Source organism: Amblyomma americanum, chromosome 6, assembly GCF_052857255.1.
Source record: "Amblyomma americanum isolate KBUSLIRL-KWMA chromosome 6, ASM5285725v1, whole genome shotgun sequence".
NCBI classification, from domain to species: domain Eukaryota; kingdom Metazoa; phylum Arthropoda; class Arachnida; order Ixodida; family Ixodidae; genus Amblyomma; species Amblyomma americanum.
The window spans coordinates 54,087,172-54,093,522 of NC_135502.1; the positions used below are offsets into that span (position 1 = coordinate 54,087,172).

Consider the following 6,351-nt stretch of genomic DNA (forward strand, 5'->3'; position numbering starts at 1 on the left):
AGTGGTTATATTCCTAATTTTCGAAGCATATTGATCAAGTTCCCACTCCTGTGTCTTTCGTCACGTCACGTAGCCTAGCACCTATAGGTCCTGAGGTGAGGCCACGCCTGGGCCTGTATAAGCAGAAGAATGACGGCATTGCAGGTGTGCAGGAAATTGATTAGGCGGTTAATAACCCAGTGCAGAAATAAAGCGAAACTTCTATTTTAGCATTTCGTTCACACATAGTGTTCTATAGGATGCGTGTGGCTGCGAAAAACGACGGTAACTCACAACCTAGCGATGGTATCGGCAAAAAAATATTGAAAGAAGTATGCTATAACGAATATATGAACACGTAGAATTTTTTTTTAGGTTAAGTATCATAAAAGTACTTCGAGCGGTAGTTTTAAAACAAGAAAACCTGTGACTCGAGGGACCGCTTTTGTTACGACTATACCCAAGCTGGTACAGCGTGCCTTATTTCGGCAGTCCGAGTTTCAATGGTGGCATAGTCGAAGCAAATGAGACTATGGCCAAGTTATGTTCACCCTGCTTACCATCTAACTAATTTCTCAAGCGGTTCCCTTACACTAACCTTACTGATTTAGCGTGACCCTTGTGGATTACACAGTCGAATGTTCGTCACAAGGGTTAACACAAGTATTGCCCTTTTATTTTTGGTGAACCTTTGGCCCTCAATACTACCACGCTTGTAGTTAAACCTGCACGAAGTCTCCCTTCGAGCTTGTCAATAAAACGTTTCCGTCCGCTCCGAGTCTTATTCAGGCCAGCGTCAGTGGGACTACCTCGAATTGAGTCATTTTTTGCTGCTGATCGGGCGCAACAATTACAAACCTCTTTAAAAAGTTTGTCCGAAAACCTGAGTTGCAGCCGCTATAGAAAACTTAATGAAATCGTTGACCACCAGCATTTCTTCAGCTGCATCCATGCCCTAACACAAAAAATTGGCAGTGGCTTAACTCGGCTAACCCTGGAATTCAGCGAAAAGCAAGCATGCTTGCTAAGCGTCTGAGGCTCGTCCATGGCGGCTCCGCTACACGCTTGCGACAGCCGTTCTATGTACACCCACACAACCACGTGGCTACGACGCCACGTGGTCGTGGTCTTACGACACCTCCATCGGATGTCATCACGTGGCTTCACATCAGCCCATCGAATGTTCTTAAGGTGAAAGGTTAAAGTTCAACCCAAAGGTCACCCAATCTCAAAGTTCAAAGGCCAACTAAAGGTCATGGGCCAAGGTCATGGGTCTAGAGCGCTCGGGCGGTGTGCTGCGGAGTAAATGAAGTTAAATCTTTTCGCAGGTGCTTTGCTGGCGTTAAGGCGCTGATGCCTGTGCGGTTCACGTGTATTCGGCTGCTCTCCAGCGCAAGATTATCAGATAAAGTCAATACCTGTTTTAGAATGTCACCTTATTTCCACCGGACGGCGCCTCTCGAGAGCTCTAGACAAGTGTGATCGACTCTGTACCACATATGGTCATACACGGCTACCTTTGGTTGAACTGAAGGTCGTTCAAGGTCGTTGTGCTGCATACCCAAAGACTGTTTTCCTTAGCATAGTGGAGCTTTTCGCTTCAAAACGGGGCAGCCTTTTGATCCTCTCCTTTATCCTTTCTCCTCTCCCCCGCATAACTTTCCTGTGGACCGCAGCAAGAATAAAAACAGAGTGGACAATAAACGTGTTCTTGCTCCTTTTCCTCGATTGTCTAGTAACGCTCTACTCGAGAAATTTATCCCTCGTTCTTGTAAGCACCTTTTCCTCTCAAGAGAACAAAGAAGGGACAGAATTTGATGCCACTGTCCAATAGTGATGGTTATGGTGATGGTGGTGGTGGCCCTGCTGCTAATGTTGCGGGTGGTGATTACAGTGGGGTGTACGGGAACTGAGGTCCAACGGTGGCTGCTCTCCACCTCAGCAACTGCTACTGTGACTACTCTACTGAATATGGTGACTCTTATTCGATTTAATTCGACCACGAATTCTCATGATGACAGAGAAGTGACACCGCTTGAACCGAAGACGATGGGGACAAGGCACAAAAATGAAACAGAATTAGATTAAAATTGTTATTTTATCTCAACCTTGGTGTCAAGCACGAAATGCTTGTTATATAAGGGCGTGATTCCTCAGAACTGTCCTCAGCAGCGTCCTCGACCCACTGTATTGTAGGTGGCTGATATCTCACTGGAAAACGGCGAATCGAACCCTTTCCTGCACCTCTCCCCTGCCCTTCTCCGCTCACGAGCTTTTCTGCCTATCCCAACTAAAGCTGGTCAGGTTGGGTGCTGTCGAACTGCACCGTGTCAGATTCAGTGGAGACTAATGCGGCTGCCCACCGAAGCTGGCCACATTGCAGATGACCGATGAACGAGGCGACGCCGTAGAGGCTCCCGTTGAAAAGCGGGTAATCTGAGAGGCATTGATATACTACTTGAGACGCTGGTCTGTTAACATGAATGCCGCGGGTTCAGGACTTCGTGGCAGTGTTTCGCGAATGTGCTGAGTAGTACCGTACAATATTGTGTTTTTAAATCTGAAATTTTGACAACATGCATTTGTTAGATTTGTCCCTTTTTCTTTACCGCAGGTGCCCGGAACCGCACAGAAGATTGCAGAGTCCACTGATTTCGTCTCGACACCAAAGGACAGCGGAGAAAAAAATGTCCCAACACATTCCAGACCTTCCTTTCTGTGTTTTCGTGCGTGTCGAAGCACTACAGGAAGAGAGAAAAAAAAACGCGTGTTTCTGTTGCAACCTTGTAACGACTTATCAAATACACTGCATTCGAACTAACGGTGCAGAAAAACTGTTCTGACTTGTGTACAGCTTTCCGCGAAGCCTCGCATAGTACGCAGTCGTTTTTCTTTTTTTTTCCCTCAGGTTTATGTCCAAGCCGTCGGCACCCACAATATCTTATATCGTTCATATCAACAGAACTCTAGGGTGGCCCAGCTATCACTGTCGTCTATAGGCGTCAACAATCAATCAGTGTTCTCAACCTGCGTCGAAGGAAACCTCCTCTCTCTATCTCTCTCTATTTCTCTACCTTCCCATCCTGAGCCGTGCGTGTCATGTTGTTGTTGCGCAAAAAAAAAAGCAAGATATGGTTCGTGGTTAAGGCATGGTTAGCCCAGAACTACCTTTTCTGGAGCCCTATCGTTGTTAAACCCAGGAGTCTGCCCCCTCGTCGTCACTTTTGAGGCCTCCCGTTCACTGCTCAGTACCGCATTCGTCTAACACGCCTCTCCGTTAAGTAAATACTTTCGTATTTAGGCGCGACAGGCCGGAACCCAGTACACCGAGTGATTGCGTTTCAAAGCGTGCTTTCCTGCGTTCTCGCCCATCTAATTTTTATAATGGGAGCACTTCGTTGCGCCGACAGCTGTCGACAAAGAGAAATAAAATAAGAGGAAGGAGGAAACGGAAAACAAATTTTGCGAATTCCACTTTTGATTGGCACCCCGAAGCAACGGCGGCACTGAATTGGACATCGATTTGATGAGCGTGTGCTGATCGATGGTCATCCTAGTCCACAGGCAACGAGGGTCGCGCAAGGACAGCTTCGAGCTCTTCTAAACACCCTCAATTTCGTTTGTTTAATTTTTTTCTGTCTTTTTTATGTTTCACTACCATTGTTGTCGCATTCCAGCTCGATGCCTCTGCCTCGTGGTTCCTTGATACGAGGAAACACAAGATAAAGCTCTCACGCGATAACAGTTGAGCGCCCATCCCCCTTCAACTTCTCTTTCTAAACCTTTTTCTCTATTTTTTGGCTGCTTCTTTGCCTCAAGCTTTCACATTGCTGTGCAGGATTGTTCGCGAGCCAGTGCTAGTTTGCTCACGCAGAGTACCCGATGTAGTACATAAACGCAATAACGTGCGCCTCCCTTACCCTCCCCCTCCCCCCCCTCCTGCCCGTTCCCGTCGCCGTCGTCTGCTTTTTTTCCTCTTCTGCTTGTTGCGCTACGTGCTAAAGAACTCAACACCCAGTCCCAAGGCCCCGATTGTGTGACACACCGGTAAACCCGTGCAGGCGAAATCGCAAACGGGCGATTATCAGAGCGAAATTGATACCGCAGCCCACGTCTCATTCGGCTGCCAACAACGCGTTAGATGTAAGTTCAATCAAAATTACTCTCATCAGTCCTCCTGTAGACTCTAAACTTCGAAAGTTCGAGAGTCTCATGTTTTCTTTGTCTAGTCACAATAATAAAAAAAAATGTTGCTTGAGAAAAGCATTGATTTGTGTTTTTCTTGCTAAAAATCCGTAATACAGAGAAGCGCAAAAGTTAGAGGATAAATTGGCCACGTATTCGTGACTGATTCGTGCTCCATCTTTAGATAAAAAAAAAACCGTCACCTCTTTCTGTCCCTTCATCGATAAGGAACGAAGGAATTGTAGTTAAAGACGCTTCGGCCAAGAGGCAGCGGGGTGTTGAAGAGCTCGGCATGTAGCTAGATAACTCCCTTCAAGTAATGTAGCATGCAAAATGCTGCTGTCCTGGTCTTGTGCGCCAGATGTGTCGTTTGTATCACACTCCTCATGTTTCCACGCGCGCTGCCAGAGGTATGGCAGGGCCGCGTATTGTGCCCTCGCGCACCTTACGTCTCTTGTAGATGAAAAAACGCGCATATGTTGCTTAGGTCGCGAAGAGGACACGATTCGGACGCCGAGAAAATACGAGGGAAGGCCGAGGCACCCCCGTAAGAGGATGCGGGAGCCAGGTGTATACCGCACACATATACTACATGTCCGTGAGTTTCGACCGACTATTGGATGAGGCCACTGTGGCGCAGAAACTCTTCTGCTGGATTATACATCATGCAGAATTGGTGTTTTTTTTTCTTCTAGTATGCGAGATGTGTTTCGTTTCAGAAAAATAAAGACGTTATGCCCTGCAAAACACAGTGTGTGTTCCGACATCACTTTGAAGAAGATCCCGAGTGATCTGGCGGTGAGTTGTGCTTTCTTTTTCAGTGCACCTGCGGGGGCGTGAATGCCTCAGTGGCTGCGGCTTTGGCCAAGCAAACGTTATCGATGTGAAACTCAAAAACTAAAGCACTGAAAAAATGACGGTATTTTGGGAGATAAAAACTTTGATAAACGTTGACATAGTGAGGAGCCAGAAAAGCTTACCACGAAAGGCTATGGTCTGGCATCCTATTGTGGAACTGAACGATAGAACTACGAAAGAAAATGTGAGAAAAAGAGGTAGCATGGCGGGCAGGCACTAATGCAAATAAATGCACACTCTACATGCATAGGCGTCTGCACAGGAAGTATAACCTTAGGGTTGTAGTGACGTCTGCGGTTCACTTCTGGTGAAGCGGAATACACTGTAAGAGTAAGCGAGGGACGTTAGTGTACAGTTATCTTTGCCCGCAGTGATATGTCGGCGCAACAAAAAATAAAAGGCAGACAGAAAAGGCTTATCATTAGCCTCGACCTTTTCACTAAATCGGCAGAAAATTCAGACCACTTCCGCCGCAAATGGTGTCTGCTGCCCAGCTTCGGATTTATGGGCAGTCCTAAGGGGGCGGGATGTCAAATATGCACAACGAAGCTCTAAACTTTATGCTCAGAAAACAAAAAAAGAAGCGGGGTGCTTTCAGTGTTGCTTTTTAAGTAAAAAATGTGCCGCTCTGGCAGAGAGGCACCCTCGCTTCATCACAAAATCCACCTGCACTGCAGTGCAAGAAAAATAATCATATAGCTAGAAACATTCACATTTCATCTACCACCTTCACAACACTGCAGACACCTAACAGTAGCTCTGCTAAGGAATCAAGCTGCTGCCTACGCACCACCACCGTTTACCCACTGCTTGCTAAGCTAAGCAATCTTCGTCACCACCGAATAACTCTGCCCACGTCGGATGCCTTCTTGCCCCGAAAAATACTCGTCAGCCTCCACGTGCCGACACCTTCTGCGCGCGAAACACAGCAGCCAGTTGCTGCCCGAGCAAATCTAGGTCGTTCCCGGCCTGAGCCTTGCTCCCGTGGGTCAAGCCACCGAGAAGCCCAACGGACTGCGGCGCCGCTCGGAGAGGTTTCCTTTTCACACCAGCAGCTTGTCTGTTCTGCCTCGCGGTGGCCGCCCACCCCAGTCTGAGCCCTTCATTTCCGGACGACTGAAGCCGTTCTCCCCGGGCAAGGCGCATAATTTCGGCGAGACTCAGAAATGCTGCTGAAAAGCGCGCCACACCTCACAAACGTTATTTCGCGCGCAAAGCCCGGGCTCTTAAGTGAGGAGATGGTGACCCGAGCCAGGCCATCTACACTGTGAGCCGCGGGTGTGACGTGTCTTCGCCTATAGGGCCTCTGAATGAGCCCATTATAAGTGT

The 6,351-nt window shown here is 47.7% G+C and overlaps 1 protein-coding gene across 1 annotated transcript in view; it reads left to right on the plus strand.

Annotated features, from left to right (window-relative positions):
* Window positions 1–4,211, plus strand: part of LOC144093464 (uncharacterized) — a 142,151-nt gene extending 137,940 nt beyond the window's left edge. The window contains exon 3 of the mRNA XM_077626866.1: window positions 2,594–4,211. The gene's annotated coding sequence lies outside the window, so the exon portion shown is untranslated. The remainder of the gene's footprint in view (window positions 1–2,593) is intronic.
* The last annotated feature ends 2,140 nt before the right edge of the window (window positions 4,212–6,351 follow it).